Raw genomic sequence first — 19,403 nt, 5'->3', positions numbered from 1 at the left:
TTACTCAGTAGCACTTACACATGTGTAGAGAAACAGTCCACAGTCAATAGGGTTTGAAGAATATACATAAACAATATCAACTTAAACTGCATGCTCACCAATGGTTTGTATAAATAAATTGTATAAATATTTAAAAATGACCAATGCAATTGATTTAACTGAATTATATTGACTAGTTGATAAATTGTAACCCTGTCTAGTGTCACACTTTGAAGGTTTTGTAGGTTCTTTGATTCAGTTTTACACCGTCATGCTGTCTCCCTCTTCATTTTGGGAAAGAAAGCTGTTGTACAGAGCTTGCGTGATCCTCTTCTTTGTAAATTCGGCAAGGCCTTGTTCAATAATTCAGACTAACATTTTCTCAGAGCACAGTGATTCAAGATCCTAGTGCTCCAGCAAGCATCAGCTTGCCATTATTACGCCTCACTGGACTAAAGGTAACAAGCAACCAACCCCCCAACTCACTGGAGAGCAAGATTGAGAGGAAGGGACATAGAGAGAGGGAGAGACTCACATCATTGCTGAAAGTCCACCACAACCTCAAATGAAAGCTTCAACTGTATGTTTGAAGTGGATGCGGGAGGTTGTTTCACAATAAGCTTTCTCATCTTTTTTTTAAAATAAAGTGCACCTATTATGCTTTTTCAGATATTACGATGTAGTGGGTAATATAGCTGTTTGTGAATGTAAAAGGTCTGCAAAGTTTTAAAGGTCAAAGTGGTAAATGGGGTTACTGTCTCCCAAAACAAAGAATTGATTATGAACTGCAGAAACGAGTTGTCAGTAATTCCAATCTTACTTCAGTTACATTCATATGTAACGATGTAACACTTCCCTTTCGTTCAGTCACTACGAGTTACATCAGTGAATGACGAATGGGGGTTTCGCTTAGAAGCCTATCATCTTCGAGTTTTAGAAAACGAGCCAATGGCATTGAAAATGCCTTGGGTCTGTGGAATTTGCATGCCGGGAACATGACCATCGCGACACTGCGGTCGAGACTCAATGACCTCACTAGAGCGAGAGTCCACTCATCCACACCCCGGTATACCCCCTCTTCGAGAGGTGGTACTTTGGCTGGTGGACATGGTGACCTGAGGGCGTCCTCCGTTTCATTCGGTGGCGCTCCAGACGAGAAAACTATGTCCATCACTGCATCACAAGGTGGGCTGGAGTCCTCGGGAGATGATGATTTGGCTGTGATGCCGCCTTCGGGCGTGCAAGCATTGTCCGAGTCAGATCTTCTCTGCCTTTCTCAGACCTTCTCCGCCTTTTCTCCCTTTGATGGGGCCGCGGCCAAAGGTTACACTGGGGTTCCCCCGGTTGAACGCTCTGTTGCGATTCAGCTGTGTCCTCAGAGCGCTTCTTCTTGTGGTGACCCAAAGCACCCCTCCAAAGCCTGTAGGTTTTCGTTGACTCACGTTGTGAAATCCTATAGAGCTGCGGGGCAGGCTGACGCTTCTTTCCATGCCATGGCCATCCTGCAGGTTTACCAGGCACAGATGCTCAGGGACATGCATGAGGGCAGGACTGACCCAAGGCTCTTTGAGCTGCGTGCCGCCACCGACCTCGCTCTCCGGGCGACGAAGGTGAACGCACGCTCCCTGGGCCAGGTGATGTCCACGAATGTGGTCCAGGAGAGACACCTTTGGCTCAACCTGGCTGATATGAGAGACGCAGAGTGAACCCGTTTCCTCGACTCTCCCATATCCCAGGCTGGCCTCTTCAGTGGCGCGGTCGAGGACTTCGCCCAACAGTTGGTAACAGTACTGTTGCCCAACAGAATTACTTCGCCCAACAGTAATTCTCGACCGCCCAGAAGCAGACTGAGGCTATAAAGCATATTCTGCCCCGACGGCCTGCGACGGCCTGCCTCCACCCAGCCATCGGCACAGAATCCTCAGCCTGCTCGCCACCGAGGGCGCCCTCCTGCGGCTCCCGCCCCTCCCGCCCGGCCCCAGCAGCAGCAGCCTTCATCTGGGCCACGCCGTGGAGGTAGCCTCAGGAAGGCGCCACAGCCCGCTTCGGCCCCACAGCCCGCTAAACGCCAGGATAAGCGGCGCCCCTGAGACGGGCTGCTCAGAGATGGCACTCAGTTCTTTCCAAGAGATGGTAGCAGGACCACTCCTTCTCCCGGTGGAGGGCCAGGGTAGAATCTTTTGTTCTCCACTCCCCGCTGCTCGCCCCTCGGCGAGCCATCAGAGGTTTCGGATGACAGTGCGCGCCGCTCATGAGCCTCACCACTCTAGCCCCCCTCTGTCGCCAGACCCCTGGCAGAGCAGGCCCCCGTGGAACGCTGGTCCTTCCCTGGCCTCCTCTGTCAGGACGCGGCAAATGACCGTGCCCCCACACCGGGACACTACACCTCCCACGTCTGGGCCGGTCATTCCGCCTCGCTGCCCCATCGAGGGTACGTCTGTGGTTCGCATGACCCCGCTGGTACAGTTCTTGGGAGCTTGGTTAGAGCTTCCCAACCTGTCCCGCTGGGTCGCGAGAACCATCAGGCTCGGCTATGCGATTCAGTATGGCTCGGCTATGAGATACCAGGAGGAGACCGTGCGAACTGCGACCGTGCGACCCTGTGAACTGAATCAAACCAAAACCAATCAGAGCAGAGCAGGCTTTAGAGTCTTTGAGAAATGAGGTGATGTGCAATGTATATTATGAGGAAATTAAAGGAATTACCTTTAATGGATGTAAACCTGTTGTAGGAGACCTCCATAACAAAATTAGGAACCTTTAAAATTGCATAATCGGGGCATTTTAAGTTCGGGAGCATATAGTATATCCGTATGACATTATTAAGTAGACAATGATCCTCACACAAGTAGTGTCATAATACCATATATAAATTATAAAACAGACACTTTGGCATGCAGGCCTTTCACAGTGTGTTAAAACACATCCCACCCCGTCTTATAGATATTTCCTAACGTCAGCAACCCCCATGATTACATATGCAAAAAACCATAACCAAACAAATATCTCAAACTAATGACATAGAAAGATAACTAATAATTATAAGAAAAAAAAAAAATGGCATTATTCTGGAGGGGAAACATTAAAGCTCAAGGTTTTTGAAGTGAACTGCACATATATTCCAAGAAACCTCGGATCAAACATGATGTTACCCAATTTTTGAAAGCTGTTCTGAATATAATAGCAGCAAAATAACAAATGTAAATGATTGTATATTTTGATTTATATCTGTGTGGCTTTACTTAGGGTGCAAGTGAAGTCTTAGGCAGGTCAGCATAATTTATCTAGATGTAATGAATTATGCATCCATGGTTAAAAGTAGGATCTATTTGTCATCTTAATGTGTCTGGGTAATTGAATACACGCAAACCACAACTCACTCGTAATTCACAGTTTAGACACATAACTGTATGTCTTTTTTTATAATGTAATTGTCAATGCATGTGGATCACGTTGCATAACTTATGACAGTATTTGGAAAAGGAAATTCTTATACTTTTAATTTGATTTATTCATTCTTTAGAACACAAATATATAATTCAGACACACACACTGTTAAAAATAAATAAAAAGTAAAATAATTTACTGACAGGACTTTATGTGTTACCCTAAAAAGGCTTGAACCCCAAAACAACACAATACAATGCACAATTCAAAATATGGGTAAAACCCGCTTGTGAAAAAAACAAAAAAACACTGACAATTTATTCATAATAATTACAGTATATTTGTCTCTATTTTTACAGACTTTTGTAAGAGTGCACATGGCAAAGGCAAAAAAGGGTGAATTGTGGGAATATTTGATTGGTAGAGGAAGCACTATTGATCTGACATAAGATTAATGGATGTTCGGACTGACAGTAATTAAACTCAGTCAGCTCTGCTGTTGCCTTGTAGCAAGTCTTCATTACAAGACGTGAACACGCATACAAACACATTCTAGTTACTGAAAATGCGTACACACACACACACACACACACACACACACACACACACACACACACACACACACAAACACACACCAAAACCAAAACCAAAACCCCTGCCTTGCACCTCCTTCCACCTGCAGTCCAATTTATTTTAACAAATAAAAATGCCACCATAACAGTTTTAGCACATACAGAGTCATAAAATGTCCCAGTGCATGTCAGATCACTGTATGGAACGAAGCCATAACACTTCCAGATAATGAAACTGCAGGAACAGGATTAAGAGCAGGTTTAATGCTGACAGATTTAAAATGCTTTTCATCAAAAATGTTATCATCAGCCAGTCCATCTGACTTGACAACATACACTTATCCACTATATTAATGTTGACAAAGATTAAGTTAGCTAATGTTTAAAGGGATGCTCTACCCAAAAAGAAAAAATAATCAAACAAAAAAAGTGCAGTAAACAATAAAACTATTTGCACTTCCAGCGTGTTTATGATTACATTTACATTTATGCATTTAGCATGCCTCATACCATGTTTAGGGCTTTTAACCAAAGTGATTATGAACAATAGAGGAACATGAGCAATTTGGGTAGTACTTTATTTTACAGTCTTGCTCTGCATGTACATACTATGTACTTATTATAGTAATAACAATAACTGGGTAATAGGTAATAACCCTGAACCTACCCCTAAACCAAACCTTATCCCTTGTAGTTCTACCAGAAAGACTCGGGAGGCAAAGTATACATTTATTAACAGCCCAGCAAGCAAATATTATGATATAAAGTTCTTTGGCGTAGGCCCCTTCTGTAGCCCGTAATCCGAGGGTACGGAATCTGCATTTCCTGCCTGAAGACGAAGGCAGGGGTGCAGCCGACCCCCTGGGAGGTATAGAATGGGACCATCCTGGTGGTGGTGGGGAGGATGGAGGGGAAGGAACCATTCTGGTGGTGGTGGGGAGGATGGAGGTGAATGAAAGTGTCAGCATCTGCGAACTCAGACATGTGTAAGTACCGATTAGTATTAGAACATGATTGGATAGATGAGAAGGTAATAAGTGACGTAACAATTGAGTCTTCCCGGCAGAACTTAAGCTAAAGCTTTCATTTACCTTATATTACTCTGTACTTTCTTAGGTAAGTATATGCACTGTAAAATAAAGTGAAACCACAATTTGTCACAGAGACCTGTACTGTGTATTATACAGTACCAGGTTTATAAGAAAGCTAGATCAGTAAACCAGCTAGAGCAGAGAAGAAATTTAGTGTGTAAGTGTATTGGTTTAAGATCGTGGAGAGGTTGACTGCTTGCAAAAGAGGTGTATTTTCAGCTTTCTCTGACTCACATCACCAACACATCCCTCACTACCGGCAAATGTCCTACCATTTTTAAGCAGGCTCAGTAACCCCACTGCTCAAAAAGCCCAGACACAGTCCTACACTCTCAGAAAAAAAAGGTACAAAAGCTGTCACTGGGAGGTACCTTTTCAAAAGTGTGCATATTCATTAAAGGTACATATTGGTCCCAAAAGTTTGCATGTTAGTACCTAAATGGTACATTGGAACCTTTTTTAAAGGGTACCGTCCCAGTGATGTCACACTGGTTGATGAAGCAGACAGACGAAGCTTGATTCCAAATGATAACAGAGTTTTAATGTACACAAGCAGGTGAACAGGACCCAACAGCGTGTTAACATAGACACGAACAAAAGCCGACAAGGGACTGAACTGAACGGGGAGAATATATACACAGGGAAAATGAGGGCACTAACTAGACACAGGTGGATTAAGAATAACTAATCAGGGACTAACAAGAACAGGTGCAGATAAGACAGAACATAATTGTGACATTACGCCCCCCTCAGAAGGGTGCGTCCTCACGCCATGATGACAACAAAGGTTCAAAAACAGAAAAAGGGCGGAGGCTTTGGCGGAGGGCGTGGAGCTGGGGACGGACTGAACCCTGGCCATGGGCACCAGACGGCCAACCAGGTGGCGCAGATGGGGGGAGGAGCCAGGGTGGAGCCTGAACTGACGGGCAGGACAACACCCGGGAGCTGATCAACAGCAGCGGAACCATGGGTGGCTGAGGACCCCACGGAGCTTCCGGGCAGACAGACCGTGGAGGCGATGAAGGAGTGGTGGGTCAAGGTGAGGGTGATGGGCTGACAGGACGAGGTGGTGGTGTGGGTCTGGTGGCCCAAAGTGTAGCCGGGGACTCAGCCTCTAGCCGAGCTAGTGGCAGGTGAGCCTGAGGCATGGAGGGTGAGCCACACAGAGTGAACGGCGGTGGCAGAGCCAGGGAGCTACACCACACCAGTGGTGCCGACGGATCCAGGGTTCTGGTTGTGACCAGCAATGGAGACGGAATAAGGACGACAGGCAGGGATGTGGATGGGAGACTTCCGGATGGGACCGGCGAAGAACATGATGTGAGGGTGGGGAATTTTTTGGGAATAGGATCCGCGGACCACAGGCCTATCAGGTTGTAGTCTGCTCCTAGCTCTGCGATGGACTTCCTCGCTAGTGTCGACTATGGGGCTCTGAAGTTCTCCGGCACTGGAACAACCTCGGTGGGCGCCTCGGGCTCAATTTTCTAAACTTTCATCCTCTCTGTTTCGACTCTGGTGGAATGAGCTGCCAACCTCCTCACAAACTGCTCAGATCATCACATCTTTCAAGAAGCAGCTAAAGAGACATCTCTTCTGAAGCACTTTAAACCAATTGACAAAAAAAAAAAAAAAAAAAAATTCTTCTCTGCATTTCTCTTCTTCTCTAGCTTGCTTCCTAATCGAGTTGTCAAATAAACCTGGCATTGTATATTATGACTATTGTTGCCTCCTTGACTAATTGCTTTTGTTCTTCTCTTTGGATAAAAACATCTGATAAATGCATAATCTAAATGCTTCTTTCTCAGCATTTCAGGTGAAGGTTGGCACCACAAGGCACCACTCGTTCAGCGACCCATTGGCGGGAGATTAGCTTATTTATGATTATTACAGTTTTTCTGAATTGCTAAAACACTAAACTCCATTCTCTGAACCAAATTATCAATACCAATTTGTCGAATAAATCACTATTTCTGCAAAACCTTAATCAAGTTCAGGCAGTTAGACACTGTTTGCAAATCTCATGCACTCTTTTTGCAAAACTCTAAACACATTCTCACTCATTAAAACACATTTCGCTCTGTGATACATTTGTGTTGCAAAACACTAAACACAAGAGGCAAAAGTTAAACACAACTAATGTCATCGTTAACACACAACAATTCAAAATTGTTCACACTTATTTCTAATGATGTGATCACACCAACTGTATGAAATATGAGCCAGTTCAGAGTGTCCTGGTGACATAGGTGCACTGATGATATGAACAATAAATGTAAACAATCTGAGAGGGAGAGGAGGAAGAGGATGAGGATGAGAAAGAGCAAGGTGTGGACAGTGTTGTCAAGGCTGGATGTGTCACACTAGAAGGTTTTTTCCTCTGTCTGGCAAGAGACAACATTGTCTGTGATGTGGACAAAGTCCTTATGCCAGAGCCAGCAGGAAGACATGATGTTGAAGCAGAATCAATCTCTCATTGACCTTGATTTTGCAGTTGCACAACATACAGTATTTGAGTGTACTGTAACATGTTTTAAATTTAGAGTTTTATTTGACCTTTTTGGCTTTTGCAGTTGGACTGCAGTATTTTTACACTATGCAAGAGCTGAATATACAGACATTCAATAGGCCTACTATTCAATATTCAGTACAATACTATACTTGCAGTGCATACAGTAATATATTCACCTTACTCAGTTGAAATTACTATTATTATATTTTTTTATGTAATGGCAAAAATTGTTTACTGTACACAATATTATTTTTTTTCTGTAACGTTCTGGATGCTGTTCTTCATTTTTTGATGTAGTGTCTAATTAATGATAGCTCATTTTATTGTGTATGATATGATCTGAAAGCATTGTTTGATTTTAAATAGAGGTGAAATGGTTTTGAAGCAATTGTTTGACTTTGCCAGAAGAGTCGAAGGTTTTGTGAGTTTAGTTTATAAATTTGGATTTGTGTTTAATGTTGTAAGAAAATGGGTGAAGGTTTAAAGAAATGTGTCTTAGCAATTGTGAAAAACTGTAAAATAAACTAACATGATAACAAATACTATAGTTCACAGTATCAAGCAGCACAACTGCTGTTAAAAAAGGCTGCACTCAAAATTAGTTAGATATGATCAAATTACAATAATAAAAATAAAAGGGGGAAAGCTTGTGCTGCATGAAGATCTGTCTGTGGAGTACGTATGTACCATGGTGTCTAGCAAAAATATTCAGAGCTGCTGGGAGCCACACCCTGCAAGCTCAGCAGGAGGTCTCTGCTCACAGAAGGACAGAGAGAGAGAGAGAGAGAGAGAGAGAGAGAGAGAGGAGGAGGAGGATGTTTGCCCTGACACCTAGAGAGAAGAACACATCATAACCCAGAGAGGTGACAAACAAAACACACACACACACACACACACACACACACACACACACATATATATATATATATATATATAGGCTATGTATATATATAAACCTTAACGCATATATGAAAATACCAAAATACCTTCCCAGCCTGCACAAACACAATACAATATTGCACCATTATTGTGTCTAGTGCTAAATTAAGCATTTTTCACATCCTTCCCTTTCAGATCTGTCTGACACTTTCTTTCAGACACTTTCTGATCTGCTTATGGTGGGACCTTTATAATAATTTAATACTTAATAAAATGCTTTCCCTTTCATGTTTTCACAGCATCTGATTAAAAAACATAATTATTAACTAGGGCAGTTTGAAGTATTGCAAGGTAGAGAATTGTACTGATCTCAGGTCAGCAATAGACAACGGGCAGGTGGAAGATGCAGCAGTAATGATTGCAGATCGCCATAGGCTGACTCTTTCTTTTAATTACAATTGATTAAAGATCAAAACAAAGGAAGTGGTCTAAAACCCAATAACCTGAGGTCTGTGGTGAGACTCAAACCCATGCACAGGCACAACTGAAGGTCTGAAATAACTAGTGAAAATGCTTCTATTTTGTTTCTGGTTCAATAGAAAAATACATAAATAATTGTAATTATAAAGTTGTACAAAAACTATATTTTTAGCATAAAGATTGAGTGAAAAGATGCTTATCTGAATAGTGTCCTATTGAAATAGTGAAGGATATTATCAGGACTTATATTATAATAACTTTATTAGAATATGGGTGTAAACAATGGATTGTCCATCCTCAAGGAAACAATTGAGAGTATTCACACCCTTCCCCCCCACACACATGCACACGCACACGCACACACACACACACACACACACACACACACACACACACACACTGAGTGTGCATGGTAAAATCCATGCATGACCACACCCTGATGTCAGACTGCAACGTTTGCCTGCTCTTTCTTCCTCACACTCAGCACTGCAGTTATTATGTAACTCACTGCCAGTGAGTGACTCTCTACAACACATCTCATATATGACTTTCATCATTGAACTCTTCTCTTCACTGTACAGTGTTTACAGTCAACCAGCTGTTCTCCCATCATCTCATTAAACTCTGCCACAGCTCTCATCCTTAAATTAAGCATTGCAGCTGGACATATTACAAATTTGGGCTGATCATTGTGTCTGTGAGAGATAATTAAAATGATGGTTTAATTGCTTAAGTCACGTTCAGCCTGAATCTCAAAATCATATCTGCTAGAGGATCTCTTTTACATACCCAAATGCTGTAGAGTTATCAATGAATCATCTGATGCACTCAAAATTATTTCTAAATGTATTTATATACTGTCATAGCTTAAGGCCATAATGATATGTTTTATATAGGTTGTTATATATATATACATATATATAATTCTAAGTTTGTCCACTACACATTTTATTGGCCCAATACAATTTTTGTCTCCATAGCATTCAACTGCATAAACTGAACTACTACGCCATCTGTTGATCAGTTAGAAATATGCAATAACACCAAGTTCATTTGCATTGTCTTGTGGCAATTTACTTAAGTTCCTTTGTGTAATTGTAATTGATGTTAATTAATTTAATTAATTTTGGTTTTGTGGCTAGGTTGGACTAGAATAATACTATTATGTGCCATCCACGGCTAACCTGATTTTATCCAGAAAAGCTTACAGTGCATTAGGGGTTACGAACAAATAGACACATAGAGCATGTGTCTGCCAGTGTTAGCAGAGGTTGTGGTCTCAATAAAAACTCATTCCTATTTTCTACTGCGTCTGATAGCTTTACAAGATCCACCAGCCCATATGGAAGCACACTTACCATTGCGATTTGATATAGACCTTAGTCAGGGTAGCGCCATTTAATTTTTGACAACAAAATTGCTGTTTAACAAAAATCCAATTGTTCGGCTGACTAAATTTAAGTAGACAAAAACTCCATTCAGCAGTTTTAAAGGCTGCGAGTTGTGAAAATTACGTGATGTAGGACCTACAGTGTGTCATTGTAAATACTATCCACATCCCTCACAGCCTTGTTTTCATGTGTTAAATTCAATATATGGCACCTAACCATACTAAGGTTTATTGTTTTAAGTTTTAAGTTTTTGTTTTGTTCAAATATTTCATTATAATATATAACTTATGTTCCAGTCACTTCAACCTGCTGAATATTGAGGCTGTTTTCATCATGGTATCTATAATTGAATGTCTGTGTGTGAATGAGGAACTGCCATTCAGGATGTGACAAATAGTAAATGATATGTGATACTGAGGCACAGTGGAACAGTCAAGCCACGTCAAGTTACCTTCATTTATATACTGCTGTATACAATACAGATTGCTTCAAAGCAGCTTCACAGTAATAAATGTTCACCGAGAAAGGAACAAGACACTGCGTCAGTTGTTGGTGCTATGGGGATGCGTCCCGTGGAACTTGGTGTCTGAAGCACGTATGATATCAAACCAATCTTATTGACCAACGCATGGGCGTCGGAAGAAAAAAAAAAGTGGGTGGGTCCTCCCCCAGAAAAATGTTACTGGAGTAAATACCATTTCATGTAGGCTATACTGGTGCCTTTTAATTAAAACAAGTAAACTAAACTCCACTTCACGTCGGGCGGTTCTTTGCCTCCAAGTCGTGCATTAAATGCACAGCTATCCGTGGATTATCCCGCTAATACCATGGTCATCTGCCAGCAATGACAATTTAAAGCTGTTATTGATGTTTGCGACGCAATATTTGACTGGAAAGGTACAACGGGCGGTTACTTTCGTCAGTTGCGGCTCGTTGAGAAATATAATGTAGCGATTCAGCGGAGTTTAATTTATTAGGGAATTCTCTAATAATTGGATTTGACTGACAGCCTATGAAAAGACGGTAAAAAGATGCGCTGAATCAGAGACGGTAAAAGTAAGTGGGTCCAATATCATTGGTCTTAAAAAGTGGGTGGGTCTTGTCCCACCCATATACAATGGTTCCGACGCCCATGGACCAATGGCAGATTGATGACATCATATGGAACACCCGAGTGTCTATTACATGTCTGCATTACATGTCATCGTATTTGAATTGTCTGAAGGAAGACGTGCAGGCATGTCCAAAGCATGGCAACGTGACGCAGCATCTTGTTCCCTTCTTAAGGAACCGAGTTACATACGCAACCAAGACGTTCCGCTTTGAGGGAACTCCATGCTGTGTCAGTTGCTGACGCTATGGGGACATTAGAATTAGAGGTCTGCATGGACTTTAACACTAGAACTCCCAAGGCGGTCATTTTGACCGTTTTTAAATTTTACAATGTAATAACTTTGTTAAAATAAAATAAATGTGGCTGTAGGACTCTGACTTTTCCTAAATATGTGTATATTTTAGTCTGACACTGTTATTTTATTAAAATCATAAAACACACAACAGTTCTGACTATTTCTACCTAGAATGACCATAACGGTCATTTTGACCGCACGCGTTATAGATATCATAAGTCCGCTACATTGCAAGTTTCGCAGAGGGACTTCATCACACGACTGGCGAGCGAACTTCGCTCCGACCACATGGAATCAAAAGCCATACAACTGGAATATCTGCAAACAAAATAAAACCAAGGAGACGTGCCAAATGTCACAAAGTGTGTGGGAGCTGCACGCGAAAGGCGGTGTTTACCTGAATGTGCGTAAGCGTCGATGCGGGGTGTTTGCGCCGTTCAAATGGGCAGTTAACCTGATTTTGTTCGTTAATATTTTTTGTTCACTGAAACTAATCGTTCTGAAGCAGTTCGTTTTCTTGTTTAGCTAATGTTCATGTTTTTTCTTAGCCTGTTTGTGTGTGTACATTTTCACATTCATTTTAATTAAAATTGTGTGTCCTGTTTATCATTACCTATCATTGTAGATCCATTTATTTTTAGATTTTGTATTGATTATTGAACTTATTTACAAACAGGGCTGTACTAAACGGTATGACGCTTTGACGTTTCCTGCTTTTGTGCATGTCTATTCACGTGGTGAGTGCGGTGAAAAAAAAATATTATTTTGATGCAAAATGTTCCTCAAATAGAGGCAGCACCTGTCAGGGCAATCTTTCTTTTGTGCTTGTTTTAAGGGCTATGACGACAGGAATTAAAAGCTTCATTGGAAAAGAGAAGGTTAACATGTACAGTAGATATTACATGACGAAAATTATGAAAAGTATGAACGGTCAAAATGACCGCTATGGTCGTTCTAGTAGTTATGGAATTCCGGTAGTTCTAGTGTTAAACAGAACCCTGAACCTGGCCCGTACCCGAAACCGAAACCCGAGGTCCGTTTCTCACAGTAAATACCTGTTGTTGTTTTTTTTCTTCAATATGCTGTATTTTATGATTGCTTGCAATGACAATCAAACAAATACAAATGTACAAACACCGTTTCACCAAGACACAGCGGCCCCCTCAGCAGTCAGCACACAAGAAAAAAAAAGAGACAAAGCACGGACTTACCAATTACGAAACTTTGCTGTGATTGAACAGGTGAAAGTCACAAATTATACAATATATGATTCTCAGTACGAGTTATGAAGGAAGAGAACAGCATCGACAGTTGATGGTTTCAGTGCCGCCGTCCTCCTCTGATTGCTGTGTTATGACCGAAATAGTGCACACGGGAGCACATGCGCAAAACTTTTTTTTGTAAAATTAGATGATAAAATAAAAATGATTCATATATCATTTTACAAAACTGTTTTGCGCATGTGCTCCGGTCAATTCACTCAATTCTCTGAAATGAAGTATTAATGAGTTATATTCACGTTCTGAAGTGTTTTATAAGGGTTTATATGCATTTATTGTTCAGATGGTATGTGTAATGTATTGTAACTGTATGTACTGTATTTCTGAAGACCTCACAAATGCTAAATAAGCAGAGTAATATCATTTATGAAAATGATTTGTTATGCATTGCTCAAATAGTATTTTTCACCTAGTTGAGTTAATATATGAAAGATAAATTGAGTTTAAAAGTCATATTAATTGTCTATGATGTTTATGGCGCTGTTTGTATAAACAGGTCAGGTTTTTTTGAGCTGTGATCCTGAGATGGCGAGCCTCCCAGCTGAAAAGTCCTAAAAGAGACAAGAAATCCTGTGATTCGTCGAGTGATCAGTGCCTTATCTGATGTCACAAGTGGAATTCATCCTTAGTGGTATTCATAGTGGTTCTAATTCAACCAAATTATGAATTTGGTTAGAAAACTTCTAGTTCAGCATCATCTTCACATCAGGATTCCAGAAAGGGACTAAGAGAGTAAAAAAGGGCTGATCTTGTGATCAGTGATTTTTAAAACGTGAAGATGTCACACCCTCTGGAGGGTTGTGAGCCAATAAGAAGTGTTTTCCTTTGGAGGGAAATTTCTTTACGACCCATTGTTCAAGCAAGCTTTTGAACATGTAATTTGATTGGATGTTTAACACAAGAATCTTTAAGATGCTTATAATACTAATGCGTCACAAAGTTAGCGAAATGTAATGTAAATTAACAAATGGGGGACGAAGATTGGAGTTTATAGAGACTAAAAATGCCACACATATGATTTTGGTAAACCATAGTATGCATCAAAGTCTGAAACATTAATCCCAAAAGTTTACAAGAATACAAAGGCCAAACCACATAAAAGGAAAATCATTAGATGGGAAAATTAGATACATGTTTACACATTTCTCAAGTGTTTATAAATAGAATATACAGGATTAACAGGGTTTATTTCTCTTCCTCAGTAAGAATTAAATGAGCGTCACAGCCCTCTGCAAATTTCTTTTTGGGGTCGTAAAAGGTCTTATCAGTCTTAATGATCCTGTAACAGGACACCGGGCTCTGCCAGAGTGTTGGCTTCATTTGGGATGTTAGTTCTGGGGGAAGTTTCATAAACCTTTGTTGGGAGAGTGAGTTTGCTGGATTATTCATTAAATAAATGAATAATTTGTGTGTGTCTGATTGGTCCAGACGCTACATCATCATGTTCATGGATGCTTACAACACAGTCCTTATGACAACTGTAGGCTACCTGCAGAACATTGTACACTAAGTTAAAAGTAAATACAAGACTTAATTTAAAAACTCCAGAAAATACATATTATGTGAAAACAACAATAATCATAAATATAAGAAAAAAATCACAGGCACACACAGTGCAGTAGTTCTGAATATCAGATATCAGCAGATGTAGAAATGTCTCTGCAGTCAATTGTGCCCATCAAATCAATTATCATTTCCGTTAATTATCAGGAGATTAACTGAGTTGAAAAGATTAACATGGCATGTGATAAAGTTAAGTTATTAAGTGCTCCTCCCTGACTGTGATCAAGATATTGCTCTTTGGATAGATGAAGGACATGGAACTGAATCATGAAGATCCCAGCAGATATACTGTAGGTTGCTTTTTCACACATGTATGTAAACCGTCACAACTATTGAAAAACAAAGAATGTGAATACTGACCACAGATCATTGCCTGTGGTGGTTGTGGCCCTGAAGTCAGATGCAATCTTACTGTGTGTTCAAACTAGAATTAAACTTCTCTTTCATATACACAGTATTAATATTGATAAGAAAAAAGGTGAATAAAAAAAATATAAAGCATACCATCACAAACAATGCTTCTTTCTGGGAAAATTTTAGATCAAAGACAAAGGGGATGTTGCTCCATGTATTTGAAATTAAGATTTTCCAATTTTTCAAATGATTTTAGATTCTTTGTTGTGTGTTTTCGACAGCAATGTTTTCAAATAAAGTCTAGTTCTAAATGAAGTCCAGACTTCATTGTCTCAGTGATCTACAGACATCTATGATGACTTGGGTAATGGAAACCTTAGAATTTATGGTCAATACTGCATCCATTAGTGACTGTATCAGAGTGCATTGAGGGTTTTGCTTTCATTTAACTGATTTTGTTTCACTGACAGCATAACTGGTCCTCTGGAAAACATCAAATGTACTTCTGTAATGGCATTAATGCCCACCAGATGTCAGCAGAGTTCTTAAACAAAGATGACCAGGATCTCCTGTCAGGCCTAATAACCAATTCTGAGCTGACAGACCTCAAAATGTCTCGCTTTAACACAAAAATGAGTTTCCTTGTGCCACTGCCAAGATTCCATTTATACTTGATCAGAATATAAATAAATCAAAGTGGCTATGATGAAATCTCTCCCTACCTCCCCTCGTTTATTCCATTTTGATTTTATCATAGTTTTCACTTGCCAGATGGTGAGTAGTTTCATCATTCTGATCAGTTTAAGAACTGTACATTCTTCATATTTGAAAAGCAGTTCATTTTCATTATAATGCCGGTTAACTTTAGACAGATTTTTTGCTCTTGGGTAAATGTGACTCATTTGTAAGCTGACATCAACATGTTCATTCGGTTTTCCCAAAATAACACAATAAAAAGTTATTCAGGCATATTAGCAGGTTGTTTCCTAACGCTGAGGAAAAAGAGGGAAATGACAAAATCAACCTACCTCATGCTCCCCTACTAAGCCCAAATAAACTGCAAGGATCTCCCTGTACTCCGTATTTACGAGCTGGGCTCCCCAACGGCCGAAGCATTTCCCTGGAAGCACAAGGGGGTTATGGGAAATACCATTCAGTAAGGCTGCAGGAGAAAAGAGGACCCCACACCAACATGTTTTCCATGTGTACACACACACCAACCACCAATACTACACACTATTCTGCTGGAGTACACACACTTGTATAGACGCTTACATAGAAATTCACAGCTGTGAGGAAACCACAAACACGTCACAGACGGCTAATTTTATGTGTAAGTAACATAGACTGATGCTTAAAGGCTTTTTTAGGAGGAATGACTGACACCTCACCTCCTAAATGTTATGGTGTGTGGTTCGACCACCAGGAGCACCAATCTGGCCAAGTGAAATGTTTCTTTTATTCAGAGAATACTCGCATGTAAGTATGGAGTCACAGGCTGTATCCAAATATGCATACTTCCCTACTATACAGTGGGCAAAAACATAAGGCCATAAGGCCACAGGAAAGAGTGAAGAGACGCAACTGACACTGGTAGGTCAAATGAAAATAGCAACGTGACGAATATAGCATGTCTGGATTACATTCAAATTACACACATTCACACAATATAGAACACATTTTTAAATGGTTGCGATGTAAGTATATATTTTAAAAAATGTACCCCTCAGGGTGCTCCCGAGTTCAACAGTCAGGGCACTGACTCTGAGATCTATCTGAGATATGATAGATCAATGATCTCAATATGAGATCGCAGATAGGGCGTCATATACTGACGCTTTTGACATTTCGTCTACATCGAACGCACATGGCACCCTTTAACATCAATATGAGACGCAGATAGATATGGGCCAGAAGGCGCCTCCTAGCGGTCTAACCCTAACCCTACCCCAGACCTAAACCTACCCATAACCGAACAAAGCTCTGTGCGTCTCATATTGACGCTAAAGGGTGTCATGTGCGTTCGATGTAGACAAAATGTCAAAAGCGTCAGTATATGACGTCCTAGGATGAGAATGCGTTGGGCATTTTATGGGTTGTCTCAATCACAAAATTCTTGAGATTGAGACAACCCATAGAAAATCGACCATAGAAAATCCCACAATGCACCACAAAAACCAAAGTATCAATGCTCATTATGTTCCTTTAACGGGAATTCTGAAGCACAAAACATAAATCGCACGATCCAATAAACAATGTGACGTGATTGAAGATTTGAAAAAATAAACTGTTAATTTATTATATGTCAGTATAACATCGCTAGACATGTAATGAACACAATATAGTTAATTTTTTTTTTTTTTTTTTTTTTTTAATTCAGCTAAAATGTTGCAGGAATATGTAACAGAACAATCCATGGATTTTTCATAATGTAGGCTACATTAAACAGTGATAAAATAAAATAAAATAAAAATGTCAGAAAGATATCGGTCCTGTCTGTTCTTGATAATTATCAGTGGTGGTGACATTTTGCAACGCAAGATGTCCCAATACGGACACTTGCAGTCTAGAGAGTGTGTGCACGTGACAGGAAGTGTGCAAGACTGTCCCAGGTCTGAAAAATGGCAAAGCTAAAAAAAAAATCACATTATTCATCTCGCTCAGAAATTCACCCCAAAATTGCAAGATTTAGAGGAAAAAAAGGACTGTTTTTTAGAAGCACCACAATTAAACTGTTATTTAGGGACTACTGAACAAACATTTATAAGTTTATTGTAAAGCACTGAAAATCAAAATGTGTAAATAAAGCTCAACAAAACTTTACTTGAATTTTTACAACACTATACACACTTCCGGTCTTTATGTCCACTTGAACACTTGGGCAAAATACAGGAAATTAGTCATATAAGTAAGCAAGCTGTCAATTTCAAAGAACGCAAGAGTGGGTGTTGGGAAAGACCCAATGTGCAGTGAGTCAGGGTCCGAACCCATGTACACGGTGTCCCGATTCATGACCTAGGGAGCAAGTGGGCTGATTTCGACGCACCCACAATCTTACACAGCATGAGATTAGTAATCAGATGTTGATAATTACTACTAACTTGATGTCAGCTCAGCCTGCTAAAGGAAGCCATTGTGATTCACCTGTTAAAAAAAAGAAAAAAACTCCAAATTGCTGACAGCACAGCTGCCAAAACACCAGGAAGCTTCTCTACTTCATAAAACCCAGTAGGGAGGAGGACGGGCGTCTCGTTAACACCCTGGGATCTCCCTTGTGAAGCACAATCCATTACAGCAGCTCGCATGACAGAGTGAAAAAAGCACATCATTTAGTTCAATATTTCCAACACGTCATATTTTCTCCATTCCTTGGGCGAGGGACCAGTGCCAGTATGTTTAGAGATACCTTGTGGTATATGTTAGTGGTCGTTTTAAACGCTCCGCACATAAAACTGTTGTTGTTCTCAGCTACCAGTGAAACCTTTTAATAGTTGTGGGGTTCCCTGGATGCTTCCTGCTCCCCTCCAGATGGGCTCAGGGTTTGGTCCATGATGTTGTGGGGTTTCTATCGGACACACACGTGCACAGCTGCATTTCAACAACACAGACTGAGTGGAAAATGTGTGCATTGGATGGCATGTTGGCTGAGATTTTAAAAGGCCTGGTAAAAATGAATCTAGTACTTTGGGTGAGAAAGTCAAGGGCGAAAAATCTTTCATCCATGATGACAAAATGGTAAGACTTTTTTTAGTCTGTAAATACTATGTTTATACATACAAAAAAATAAAATAAAATACTACTACTAATAATTGTATTTATTGTGTTCATGTTGTATTGCAAAAACACATTTGCTGCTATTGATGTGGGATATGGGTAGGTAAGGGAAGGGTCAACAGTGTAATTATAGATGTAATTACATAAATTAATCACAGATGTAATCACATGAAGGTATTTTTTTTATTTTTTATTTTTTTTACAATAAGTACAATGTAAAGTGCATTGTATCAAATGATTAATGTTAGTACATAGTAAGACACTTAATATAAAGTGGGACCAATTAAATAGATAGATCATGTGGACCATTATATTTCTGTATCAAATAAATTAGTTCCATGTGCTATTTTGTGGTCTACTTGTAATGTGTCACCAAAAGATGGCAGCAATGCCAAATGTCTCTAACTTATTAATGCTTATTAGTTTGAGATGGGCAAATCAACATAACATATAACCAACAAACTAGTTGATGTAATGTTTGATGTAATGTTTTATTTGTTAAAATGAATGATACTAATTTCACTATTGCTACCCTGAAACAATGTCACAGCCAAACAGTTGTGTTGTGTTCAGCCATGAAGTGAACAATCCACAGAGAGCATTAAGCTGTGTATCTTCACTGAACAGCTGCTGCGTGCGCTCGGTGCACCTGATCCCGCGCGTCTCACGGGCGCAAACTCTGTCCAATAGCAGCGCGCGTCTCTGTGGAAGCCCCGCCCACACGCGCTCATTGAA

The sequence above is a fragment of the Abramis brama genome (genome assembly GCF_963993115.1).
Source record: "Abramis brama genome assembly, chromosome: 2".
NCBI classification, from domain to species: domain Eukaryota; kingdom Metazoa; phylum Chordata; class Actinopteri; order Cypriniformes; family Leuciscidae; genus Abramis; species Abramis brama.
The sequence above is the reverse complement of the archived record's forward strand: the minus strand, read 5'-3'. Positions refer to the sequence as shown.